A 13491-nucleotide genomic window follows, 5' to 3' on the forward strand; every position below is an offset into this window, starting at 1 on the left:
CTCTTTTTTTTTTTTTAACATCTTTATTGGAGTATAATTGCTTTACAGTGGTGTGTTAGTTTCTGCTTTATAACAGAGTGAATCAGCTATACGTATACATATATCCCCATATCTCCTCCCTCTTGCGTCTCCCTCCCACCCTCCCTATCCCACCCCTCTAGGTGGTCACAAAGCACCGAGCTGATCTCCCTGTGCTATGCGGCTGCTTCCCACTAGCTATCTATTTTACATTTGGTATTGTATATATGTCCATGCCACTCTCTCACTTCGTCCCAGCTTACCCTTCCCCCTCCCCATGTTCTCAAGTCCATTCTCTACGTCTGCGTCTTTATTACTGTCCTAGCAGGCGGATTCTTAACCACTGCGTCACCAGGGAAGTCCTAAAGTATATTATTGATAAACACTTTTCTGGTTCAACAGATCTCTCTTATTTTTGACAAATCTGCTTCTTTATAATTCATTTATAATCCCTCTTAGATTGTTTCTTTACCAGCTCTTTGAAGGAGTCTGGTGAGGAAGCCATCTCAGCCATTTGACTTAATCATTTGATTTCCTCTTCTCTGGTCTTCTTCCTCTTTGTGTCTTTTTCCTGTTTTTTGGGTACGGTAACCAGAGCTAGCTATGTTGCCAGTGTCATTGGACCGTGACTTCACCTAAGGAGGTCACTTAATTTAAATTTCCCAGTGCCCTTACATTTTATTGGCCATTTTGGCTACAGCAGCACATTGTGCTGAATTTTCTATTTCTGAAATCCAACTTATCCTCCTGGCTCCGTCTCCAGAGTTTTCTGTTTCCGTCCTTGGTGCCAGACACCAAGACGAGAAAGCTTGGAGTCATCTTTGTCTTTTCCACGCCCACAATCCCCGTTCAGTTCTAAGATTCTCTTGATTCTTTCTTGATATGGTCCCTCCAAGTTGATCCTTTCATTTTTCCATTTCTTCCAAAGAGGACTCAAGGGCCCCTGCCATGAGAATAGATTTATCACCGGTGTTCTTGCCACTGTCCTCTCCCTGCCTCAACCCACTGTAGCCACCAATGTCAGGTGAGCCTTCCTAAGTGTCATCTTGAGAACATTCTCTTCTCCCCAGCTGTCGACACCCAGTCACTACCTTGAAACTTGTTTACTAAGCCCTCCTTACATACCACGTGATCCAAACTTCATTCCTTTTCTTTATTGGACCTTCAGCACAGAGGGTTAAGTTAGCTTCTCAGATCACGGCACACATCCTCTGGTCTATGTAAGCCTGTTGTCTTTTTAATCTTTTTTTTTTTCTCTTTCCCCATAAAAACAGTTTGAATGTATTGTCTTTCATCTGTGTGCGTTCTTATAAAATATGTACTGTAATTTTGGGTGTTTTAATTTACATGAATTGTACTCTAGATCTCATTTTGTTCTGTATGTAGCACCGCTTTTCAGATCGATGCATGATGCAGTGTGAACATATAGGCTAGTGCTTCTAATTACTGTTTTTCTTTTAATCACATCATAATCTGTATTTATTAGAGTTTAATATTTTTCACTGTAGAGAATGTATTGGTTGATTTCTTTATATTTCATGGTTCATAATGCTCTTGTGATTGGTATATTATTATCCTATATTTTATAGTTGGATTTTGCTGCTGTAATGAGATTGATTGGGGGGGGCAAGTTATCCTGTATCGGCAACCTTGATGAAGTCTCTTATTAATTCTCATAGTTGGTTACCTACTAACCTTACTTTGAACCAAGTTGCTAAACTTACATTGAACTATGTGACATTGCTGATGTTTGACCATTTTTGCCTATAAAACTGTAATTTCAAACAGTTTAAGCTAATAGAGCATCATATTATCTACAAATAATGATAGCTTTTAAATTTTTTTTTATACTTATTTTTTCTTTTCCTAGGTGTTTCAGAAATTCCAGACCATGTTAAATAACGCTGATAGTATCATAAAGGTTTCCTGTTTATCATTTTGTTCTAGGTTGTTGTTTCATGTATAGGTACTCTAACAAGTTTATCAGGTTCCTTCTTATCCTCATTTGCAATGAGGTATTTTTATTTATTTATTTATTTTAAATCACAAATAGAAATTGAATTGTATTAAATGCTCTTTCTGCATCCATCGAGATAATCATAAGTTTTCTCCTTGACTATATATAAATGTACATGAAATCAGTAAACAATTTTTATGTTGAATCATCCTGGACTTACTGGGATAAACACGACTTAATTATGTATTTTTTAAAATATACAGTTGGACTTGTTTAGCCAGTATTTTATTTTGGATTTTTGTATCACATTCATAAGGAAATTGGCAGGAACTCTGTTTTCTTACAGTTCTTGTGTGGCTTAGGAATTCAGTTCACAAAGTTTAGTCTCATTAAATAAGTTGGGCAACTTTTATTTCTATTTTCTGGAACACTTTGTATAAGGCAGGTATCAAGCGCTCCATGGAAGGCAGAACTCACATGAAAACTGTTGGTTCTTGGGGCCCAAACTACCTGTGCATCCTAACCTGTCACCCTGCTCAGCTAATCAAGCTGGTCCTTCATTCCTGTTTCCATCTGAGCGTGTTTCCTCTCACTGTTCTTGATTGACCAACTTTCTTTTCCTCTGCTTATCTAAACTTTATCCTCTAAAACCCACAGTACACCCCAAATCACTCCTGAAATCCTCTCTGATGCTCCCAGCCTTCCAGCAGCCCTCCTAGTTTTGACTTTCTATAGCATTTATTGCCTGTTTCACTTTTTTGACCCTTAGCACAAGCTACATTGCACAGTTATTTTTCCCCATGTATATATGTGTCTGGGACCCCCTCCGGGTCACCTCTCCCAAACCTGGATTTTAAGCCTCAAACATAGTGCCTCGGTTTTATTATAAGCTCTAATTGTTTTTCTTTTGTTTTACCTTTATAAATTTATTTTATTTATTTATTTTTGGCTGTATTGGGTCTTCGTTGCTGCGCGCGGGCTTTCCCTAGTTGTGGCGAGCAGGGGCTACTCTTCGTTGTGGTGTGAGGGCTTCTCATTGAGGTGGCTTCTCTTGTTGCAGAGCACGGGCTCTAGGCACACGGGCTTCAGTAGTTGTGGCGCATGGGCTCAGTAGTTGTAGTTCGTGGGCTCTGGAGTGCAGGCTCAGTAGTTGTGGTGCACAGGCTTAGTTGCTCCGCGACATATGGGATCTTCCCAGACCAGGGATCGAACCCATGTCCCCTGCATTGGCAGGCGGATTCCTAACCACCGCACCACCAGGGAAGCCCATAAGCTCTAATTGTTGATGGTGATCATTTGATTAGCTCACACTCACCTTTGATCAAACTGACCTTTTCATGTAATAATCATACCAAACATATTTTCACCTTAATTAAGGCATTTCCCTACCTTTACGAAGTCTTTGCCCAAATGTCACTTTCCTGATAGAGCCTCTCTTGACCACATACCTAAAATCGCAATCCCAGTGCCTTAGCATTCAGGATCCTTCCCCCTTAGCACTTACCACCTACTTACTATACATATATAGATATTATGTTTATTTTCTTTCTCCCCCCACTATAATGTAAGATCCTCAAAGGCAGAGATTTTGGTCTGTTTGTTCACTGACTATCTTGGTGTCTAAAAGTGTACCTGTAACATAGTTGGCACTCAATAAATATTAGAATAAATGAATAAAGTCAAATATGCCAGCCTTCAATTAAGAACTTACCCTGCAGTTTAGGCCTCCTGCCACTACATGGCAGCAAAGAAGTACTGGTTGTGTGAGCTCTGGGGGTTTGGGATTTCAAGGAGATAGAAGTCTTTTCATAAGTATTTATTTGAATGCTTTCCTTCTTTGCCTAAAAGATGGATGAGTCTTTTTGCTCTGATTGCTAAATTCTCTTTGGCCAAGGAACTTATTTTCTGTCTTGAGATGCTCTGTCAGGAAGATCATCTTATATGCTGTCAGGTGCTAGTGACGAGAGATGCCTTCCACTTCCCTGATTCTCTTACTGCTCTGGGCTCAGACTCTCATCTCTGTCTCTCTTGATTCATTTAGGGGGTGGGCGAAGATTGATTTCTCAGATTCTTAAATCTTTACATTTCAGATTGTTTTGAACTTAATGTCTTGTAACTCAGCTTTCTTGTCCTTATTGGGGATATTTCCTGGGTCGATGTTACATTTTCCTTTATACTGTTACTATGAGAAATTGACAGGGTGTGGTTAGATTACCTTCTAGGTCCAGTCTCATCACTGATTGCCTTGGGACCTTGGGCAAGTCACTTTGCCTCTGGAGGCTTAAGACTTGCCTCCTGTATAACGGAGGAATCAAATTAGGTGTCCTGTAAATTCTTTTTTCCAGCAGCTAAACAAGAAAAAAAATCTATGAAATTTGTTATATTTTTTTCCTTTGGATGGGGACCTATTCCAGACAGCTCTCATCTGGTGTTTTGCTTAATTTACACACAATGATTAATTTACACACAAGCTTAGCCTGTATCCCTTGGCAACACTTAGCAACCGCCTGCTTTAGGAAAGAGGTTTGGCCAGGTTGTTTAAAGGGACATTATCCCATGTATCAGAGAAAAGAAGTGAGGGTAAAGTTGATTTCGTTTGGGAACACATCTTCTGACTTTGCAGTTATTTTTCTTTCAGTGTGTTACATTCCCCTGGCTTTGGTTTTCTGTCCCCTTGTCCAGTTTTAATGAGTCCTTCCAGAGGTTTAGTTCTGTTTGCTTTTTTAGGCACTACTTGTTCAGCACTTCTGATATTCCGGACATGGCCTACATTCATGCCATGTCTTACTTCATGCTTCAGCAAATCTTGTGAGGTAGAGGCTGGTGTTTCCTTTTACAGATTCAGGAAAGCATCTTGAGGTCACAGTCGGTGACCAAGCCCAGTGGTCAGAGCCCGGGCTGCCTGTGCACTTCCTGCTGTCATTTTTTCCTTAATTTTGCTAAGGTAAAGCGATAAGGACAAATTTTTATCAGTAAAGTCAAACAGTAATCAGTATCAAGGCTGCGGAGAGCAAAGAGCTTTATCTGGGGTCTTAAGAATTGCAATTCAGGGGACACAGATTTGGATAAAAAAGAGAGTATTCCGGGGAAGAGAAAGAATCAGGGACTTAGGGGCTTCCCTGGTGGCGCAGTGATTGAGAATCTGCCTGCCAGTGCAGGGGACACAGGTTCGAGCCCTGGTCTGGGAAGATCCCACATGCCACAGAGCAACTAGGCCCGTGCGCCACAACTACTGAGCCTGCGCGTCTGGAGCTTGTGCTCCGCAACAAGAGAGGGCATGATAGTGAGAGGCCCGTGCACCGTGATGAAGAGTGGCCCCCGCTCGCCGCAACTAGAGAAAGCCCTCGCACAGAAACGAAGACCCAACGCAGCCAAAAATAAATAAATAAATTAATTAATTAATTTAAAAAAATTAAAAAAGAACAAAAAAAGAATCAGGGACTTACAAAGACAAAAGCTACGAGGTTGTTCAAGAACTGTGGTTGAAGCTGGTGGAAGAAAGGGAATATGTGTCCTTAATGGGTAGGCTGTCAGGAGTTACTTTAGGAGAAGGGTCTAATATGTATCTTGAGTTTCTGGGACATTGGGCAGATGTTCTGGATGCCTGCATTAAGAAAGAAGTGTCACAGTTCAGATTCCATCTGGGCTGAGATGTACGTAAGTCATACTTTCTCAGTGGCCTCCTGGGCCTTTGAATCATCGTCTGGTCCTGTTCATCCTCTTCTTTGAATTCTCAGCCTCCCCACCTCCTTTTTAAAATTGGAATCACTTACTAAATGCCGGGGGCTGTTCCATCCCCTCCCCACTGCTCTCTCTTCTTGTTCCTGCCTCTCAGCTACTCACTTTCCTACCTTGATCTCTTCCTCACCTGTTCTTCCAAATGTCTAATTGACAGTATGCTCCTACAAACCATACCAAATGTAGAGATGAGGTTCACATTCTCTGCATGAGGAATAGAGCTGCTGTGAAATTCTGCAGCATTGGACAGCTAGCTGTGTGAAACTAAAATTCTGCACCAGATTATGAATTTCACTTATTCATCCAACTAGTAAAATGTCTGCTGTCTCCATCGCTGGGTTGGCGTTGAGGATACAATATAGTCTTTTCCCTCATGGAATTTGTTTTCTAGTAAAAATGATTTCCTCAGAAGAGGTATAACATTTGGGTGTTGGAGAACCAGGTGAGATCAGTGGGAAATAGACAATTTGGGGAAACTTCAAATACGTTCTTGTTTGTTTGTTTCTTTTATAATGCTATACTGTCCCTTTTTTAATAATCATATAAATACATGATATATAATTTTGTTTTTTCCTATCATAATATTTAGTGTATTAGGTTTTATAAATATAGTTTATTCTAATCGTTGAAGGTTTAATTGCTTTTAATGATTTCAAGTTTTTGATTACTAAGGCGCCTGAAAGCCAGGCTTGCTAAGAGGGTTGGAAAGGTCTGAAAAATTAAATGCATTTTTCTTCATCCCAGATAATCTTGTGTGTGTGAGAGAGAGAGAGAGATTGATTCAGTGTGATCCAGAGAAAAGAGAACATCCCATAGAAACCTTTGTGGCTTCAGGCTCTCGTCTTCTGACAAGTTTAATTTAGAAAGGACTTATCAAACCAGGGGAAAGATTTTCAGCTAACCTGTAAATGACCAAATGGTGCCAATCAGTATGAAAAAATTGGAAAAGCTGAAATGGGTGGTGATCATTTTGTAATGTATAGAAATACCGAATTGCTATATTGTGCACCAGGAATTAACAAAGTGTTGTAGGTCATTTAACTCCAAAACCAAACAAACTCACAGAAAAAGAGATCGGATTTGTGGTTACCAGAGGCGGGAGCGGGGGAGGGGGAATTAAACGAAGGTGGTCAAAAGACACAAACTTCCAGTTATAAGATGAATACGTACTAGGGGTGCAATGTCCAACATGATAAAGGTAATTAACACAGCTGCCTGTTTTAATACACTTTTATTTTATTTTGTTTTTATTATTATTTTTTGGGCTGTGTTGGGTCTTCATTGCTGCTCATGGGCTTTCTCTAGTTGCGGCGAGCGGGGGTTCCTCTTCGTTGCGGTGCGTGGCCTTCTCATTGCAGTGGCTTCTTGTTGCAGAGCATGGGCTCTAGGCACGTGGGCTTCACTAGTTGTGGCACGTGGGCTCAGTAGTTGCAGCACACGGGCTCAGTAGTTGTGGCTCGTGGGCTCTAGAGCGCAGGCTTAGTAGTTGTGGTGCACGGGCTTAGTTGCTCCGCCGCAGGTGGGATCTTCCTGGTCCAGGGCTCGAACCCGTGTCCCCGGCATTGGCAGGCGGATTCTTAACCACTGCACCACCAGGGAAGCCCCAGCTGTCTTTTTTCGTGTGAAAGTTGTTCAGAGTGTTAAACCCTAAGAGTTCTCATCACAGGGGAAAATTTTTTTTCTTTTCTTTTGTATCTGAGATAATATGTTCACTAAACTTACTGTAATCACTTCATGATGTATGTAAGTCAAATCATTATGCTGTGCACCTTAAACTTGTACAATGCTGTATGTCAACTATAGCTCAATAAAACTGGAAGGAAAAAAAAACCTTTTGGTAGAGGCTTACCAAAACCCTTAAGAACAAGAAAAGAAAGGTGTGTGTGGGTGGGTGTGTGTGTGTAGGATATTTTCGGTCACGTTCAAACATGATGAAGAACAAGAAATATCAGTTTCTGGGCTTCATAATAAAGTGTAGAAAACATAAGCCAACTCCTTGGGCTTGATGATATAAGTTGATGAATAAAAAGGAGAAGACTAGACTTCTCAATTACTTTTTGTCTTCTATCCACTGAGAAGAGTGATCTGATTTAAAAGGGTAAAATGAGCTTTAGTGATTTGGTTAAAGCCTCAGATATTATAAGAGAACATTACCTCTTTTTTTTTTGTCGTTGCCACCTGGCCTGGTCCAGTTGCCAAACAATGACTGGTAAATTTATTTTTAAAATAATTGAAAAAAAATTTTTAATTGTAAAAAACCCCCACATAACATAGAATTTACCATATTAACCATTTTTAAGCATATAATTCAATAATGTTTAGTGTATTTTATTTTGCAAGCGATCTGCAGGTTTTTTTTTTCATTTTGCAGAACTGAAACTCTGTTCCCATTCAACACCTCCCATTTTCCTCTCCCCCAACCCTTGGTAACCACCATTCTGCTGTCTGTCTCTATGAACTTAACTACTTTAGTTACCTCATATCCATGCAATCGTACAGTATTTGCCTTTTGGTGTCGGGCCTAGCGTTTCACTTACCGTAATGCCCTCAAAGTGCGTCCATGTTGTAGCATGTGACAGGATTTCCTTTTTAAGGCTGGGTAATATTTTACGTATAGACCACATTTTGTCTATCTGTTGATCTGTGGATGGACACTGGGTTGCTTCCACCACTTGGCTATTGCGAATAATGCTGCTATGAACAGGGGTGTACAGATACCTCTTTGAGATCCTGGTTTCCGTTCTCTTGAGTATATAACCAGAAGTGGGAATGGCTGGTATCTTTTAAGAACCTGTGGATCAGGACAGAAATGCTTGCAGAACAGAGCTGAACAAAGTCATGCTAGGGTGTTTTGTTTTGTTTTCTTTAAGGAAAGAGGGTTGGTTTTTAAGTAGAGTTGATGGGTGTGACTGACTCAAATCCCAAGCAAGATGCTAGGATGCATGATGACTGTGTTGTCTTGTAGAGATTTAGAAAAGGAAGCAGCGGTCACTAGGAGCTAGCCTAAGAAGAGTCAGAACAAGGGTCAGACTGAGAGGCTAATCACTCTCATTTTTTTAATCAGGTCACTAGTCCTATAGATGTTGGCAGATGGCAGAGCTGATGGATGTAAATGGCTTTGGCAAGGCTGACAGTGATTGGGTAATACGAGGAGATGTGTGGGATGCTGGCATTGGTAGGATGAGTGGTACATGGATAAATCACTTATTATATATTGAGGGCACCTGTAGAGGTGATGGGTAGAGAGGTGCTTTATAGAATTGTGCTCTGTGGGCCCTGCCCTGTTATGGCTGGTGTGAGCAATCAGGTGTATAACCTTGTATTTGAAGATGATGAATTTGCCCCATCCAGAATCCCTCCTTGCAGTTTCCCAGCATCCTTCTCCCACTCACAGACTTTTCCACTTCTCCATCGCCTCACGGCTATCTGCTTTTGGCTCCTCTTCATCAGTTTTCCTCCCTTTCCATCTCTCTTTTGTAATAGGTAAACCCGTGAACTATTTCTTTATTGTTCATTTCCTCATCATAATAAATATTTAAATAACATCTTGTAAAAAGCAGATGGATCCTTGGGACCTCCCTGGTGGCGCAGTGGTTAAGAATCTAGCTGCCACTGCAGGGGACACACGTTCAAGCCCTGGTCCGGGAAGATCCCACATCGCGGAGCAGTTAAGCCCGTGCGCCACAACTACTGAGCCCGTGAGCCACAACTACTGAGCCGGCATGCCACAGTTACTGAGCCCACGTGCCGCAACTACTGAAGCCCATGCACCTAGAGCCCATGCTCTGCAACAAGAGAAGCCACCGCAATGAGAAGCCCATGCACCGCAACGAAGAGTAGCCCCCGCTCGCCACAACTAGAGAAAGCCCGCCTGCAGCAAAGAAGACCCAACACAGCCAAAAAAAAAGGATCCTTTTGTATGCCTTATTTAAGAGTAATTCCTAGAGGTATCACTGTCTTTAAAAGTGATGTGTTTACAGAATTTCTCAAGACCTGGAAAGATGTGTTTCCCTGGAAAATGTTAAGTGAGCAAACAAGTAGGATACACAGTGATGTTTGCACGTTCACAGTCCTCTTAAAATACCTGTGTATACGTATCAAAAGTCTGAAAGAAAATACATCTAAAAGTTAGCGGAAGTTTTGAATATTTCAGATGTTGTTTTTTCTTTTAGCAATTTCCTGTATTTTCCAAGTGGCAAGCTTTCTTTTGAATATATCAGCGGTTGACTGTTGTGTCCTTCCTGTGCTAGAAATCACTGGTCTCCAACTTTAATAGTACTCAGGCTCTCCTTATTGTAAAGTGAATTAGTCCTATATTTGGGGTGAGGTAGCCTCACTGGGAAAACTCCTTCTGAGTTTGTGGTTTGGGCCCAGGAGGGAATGGGAAATGTCATCTCCTTCCCAACTCCAATTTTTTAAATTTTTTGTTTTTTACGATGTGTTAGTTTCAGGTGTACAGCAACGTGATTCCGTTATACGTATACATACATTCTTTTTCAGATTCTTTTCCATTACAGGATATTGAATATAGTCCCCTGTGCTGTACAGTAGGACATTATTGTTTATCTGTTTTAACTAGTTTTATATATACCAGGTTGCTGATTTCATCTCTACCAAACCTTCTTTGATTGTGTTCTGTGAGAATTTTACTAGTGGAGAGATAGCAGCAAAAAGATCCCCTGCTAGGCTGTTTATTCAGTGGTTGAAAAGTTGGCATGTCAGTTAACACTTCGCCAGGCGTCATGGTCTGGTCCCAGTGTATCTTATTTCTTGCCAGGGGCTCACCTTTGTAAAAGTGGGATCTTCCTATCTTGAAATTGATGACAATTGTCATGCGTCTTTGCAGCATGTGCTTCTTGCGTGTTCCTGCATCTTTGAGCCAGATCTGGTTTCCTCCTCATCACCCTTTGAATCCTTCTTTACCATGTCCTCTGAGCTTTATGGAAAACAGTTTTCTCTCCTTGAGTTAGTACAAACAACATTCGTTCTTAATGAAATGAAGTGCAGTGGTTGACCACGTGCTTTTACTTACACTGATGAAATTTGGTCCTAGACACTTTTTCTAATTTCCATGTCTCAACTTGCTGGGAATTATTTGTAGATTCTGGGCTGGATTATATTCCATTTTAGAGTTTTTCAAACCAGATGAACGGAAACCTGCAAAGATTTAGTAGAGGTATTTTATCAATGACCCTAGGCTTAAAGTGTTTTTTGTTCAAGAAGGAAGAATTCAGTACTTGAAATTGAGAGGATATTATTTTTTACTTTCCTCCTGGCTCCTCTTCTCTTTCCAAATTGTAGCTCATCTTCACACAGGTCATATTTATTTCCAAATACAGTTAAGAGGTTAACCCCAAAACAAAACAGAGGTCAAGCACTCACACTTACAGGTAAATAATATGTTAATTTTGTTCTGTGATCCAGATCAAGGCTAACTTAAAAAGGGCAAGAAATAACCAGCATTCACCCTCAAACATTGATTTTTCTCAATTGTAAAAATTTCAGATATACCCAACTCCAGTTCCCAGTATATCTCCCCAATGTTTATTGTTCTTGAGTGAAAGACCAGCATACATTTTGCCTTCTTGTCACGTGCTGTGGATGTAGTCACTAAAACTGGATTTCTTAATCATTCTTTTATGATTTAGATTTTCAGTATTGAGATTCTTCTGTCATCAGGAAGTTTAATAATAGTAAACATTTTTTTTTTAAATTTTATTTATTTACTTATTTATTTATGGCTGTGTTGGGTCTTCGTTTCTGTGCGAGGGCTTTCTCTAGTTGCGGCAAGCGGGGGCCACTCTTCATCGCGGTGCGCGGGCCTCTCACCATCGCGGCCTCTCTTGTTGCGGAGCACAGGCTCCAGCCGCGCAGCCTCAGTAATTGTAGCTCACGGGCCTAGTTGCTCCGCGGCATGTGGGATCTTCCCAGACCAGGGCTCGAACCCGTGTCCCCTGCCTTGGCAGGCAGATTCTCAACCACTGCGCCACCAGGGAAGCCCAAGTAAACATATTTTATTCTATATCCCAATCTTTGAAAATGGATCCGTTTTACTAACCTACCTCTTTGTTTTGTGCAACCTGGTACAAATGCCCCTCACTTTTTCAGCCCAGTAGTGTGCATGTGGTTATACTGGGCAGGCAGTTTATTGTGGCCAAAACATCTTCAGACTGTGTTCTTAGCTTTGTCAGAATGGCTCTGCCACGTCTTGGTTTTTATCTTCATCTTAGATTTCAAAGGAATGGCAAATTAGGTACACAACCAATGTACCAATGACCTTCTGGATCTCTTGATGCTGACCTAGGGAGCCAAGGTCAAAGAAGGCACTTTTGTTGGTCACTAGTTGGCCACGCTTTCATCTCAACAGTCCTTTAGTTGCTTTCTTTGACCCTCCGCCCCGTTTCTTGGGGCACCAACTTGTGTCCGAGGCCACCCCTCCCCCTTCCATGAGGGTAGCAACAAGCAGTGTCTGGCCTGGGAGAGCACAGCAAGGTGAGTGGCAGGTGGTGCTGGGTGGCTTATCTGGGTCGAGGAGGTAGAAAAGAGGTGCTGTTCCCCTGGGGAGAAGATTAGGGACCCTTCAGGGCCATCGTGAAGGCAACTGGTGTCACCTGCCCAAGGGGCCTCAGGTAAGGGGATCACCTTGGTGCTCGGCGGTGCCCAGACCTGGCCAGACCCCGAGCATCCCCCGAGCAGGACTCCGACCCTGGCGTGGTCCCCTCCAGGTGTGTGGGTGGCGGGTGCTGTCCCGCAGCCGCGTGTTCAGCTGAGTCCCCAGGGCCCTCCAGGCAGAGTTCTTCACACGGTGCAGATACAGGGTAGCCTTGGCTAGTTTTCCTTGAGGAAGGGGTGCCCTCTCCAGTTTGCACAAAGGTGCGTCCTGAGGCAGCAGCAGTCTGGCTTGAGGGTAGGAAAGAAAGCACAGCTGGGAGGAAATTCACCTTGGGAGTGAGGGCCCAGGACCAGGGAATGGGATTGCCAGTGACTTGAGGTTCTTCAAAACGTGGTCTTTGCAGGGACACCTTGGGCTCTGTTTTCACTGCCACTTCCAAGCTCATGTGATCTCGGGCATGCTAATTACCCTCTCTGAGCTGCAATTTTTTCATTTTTAACATGGAGACAATTGAGGTAGAGCTACTTTACCTATGAAACTTACATGATTTGGAGTGGGGGCTTCTTTAAAAAAAAGTTTCAAATTTTCTTTTGTGAATTTTACTAGCGCATACAGCTACGTGAACACCTTGGAGAGAGAACATTCCAGGGATGCAGAATACAGCCGGCCCTCCGTATCCTCTGTTCTGCATCCGCCAATTCAACCAATCGCCTTTTGATCTACAGATGCGAAGGGCTGACTGTAATAGGCCATTTTATATAAGGGACTTGAGCCTCCACGGATTTTGGTACACACGGGGGTCCTGGAACCAATCCCCCATGGATACCGAGGAACGTCTGATTGTAGTGTGAACAAATGAAAGAAGTTTGAAACAGCATAACCACTCCAGGGAAATAAAAGTAACTCTGCAAGGTCTCTGGGGTAACGCGATGCTCAGCTTTGGCTGAACGTGGGCAATCATATGCGGAGCTGCAGATACTGATGCCCACATCCCACCCCCAAAGGCCTGAGACGTCATTGGTATGTGCTGCAGCCTGGCCACTGGGATTTTTAAATCTCCCCAAGTGACTCAAATATACTGGCGAGGTTGAGAACACTGATTGGTTCCTGGTTCATTGGCCCACCAACTAACGTGTGCATCAGAATCGCCTGGAGGGCTTGTTAA

General features: G+C 42.3%; 1 protein-coding gene across 3 annotated transcripts in view; it reads left to right on the forward strand.

Annotated features, from left to right (window-relative positions):
- ARHGAP44 (Rho GTPase activating protein 44) overlaps positions 1-13491 on the forward strand; it is a 143170-nt gene that overhangs the window by 25084 nt on the left and 104595 nt on the right. The gene's annotated exons all lie outside the window — the stretch shown is intronic.

Source organism: Balaenoptera musculus, chromosome 20 (genome assembly GCF_009873245.2).
Source record: "Balaenoptera musculus isolate JJ_BM4_2016_0621 chromosome 20, mBalMus1.pri.v3, whole genome shotgun sequence".
Classification (NCBI taxonomy): Eukaryota; Metazoa; Chordata; class Mammalia; order Artiodactyla; family Balaenopteridae; genus Balaenoptera; species Balaenoptera musculus.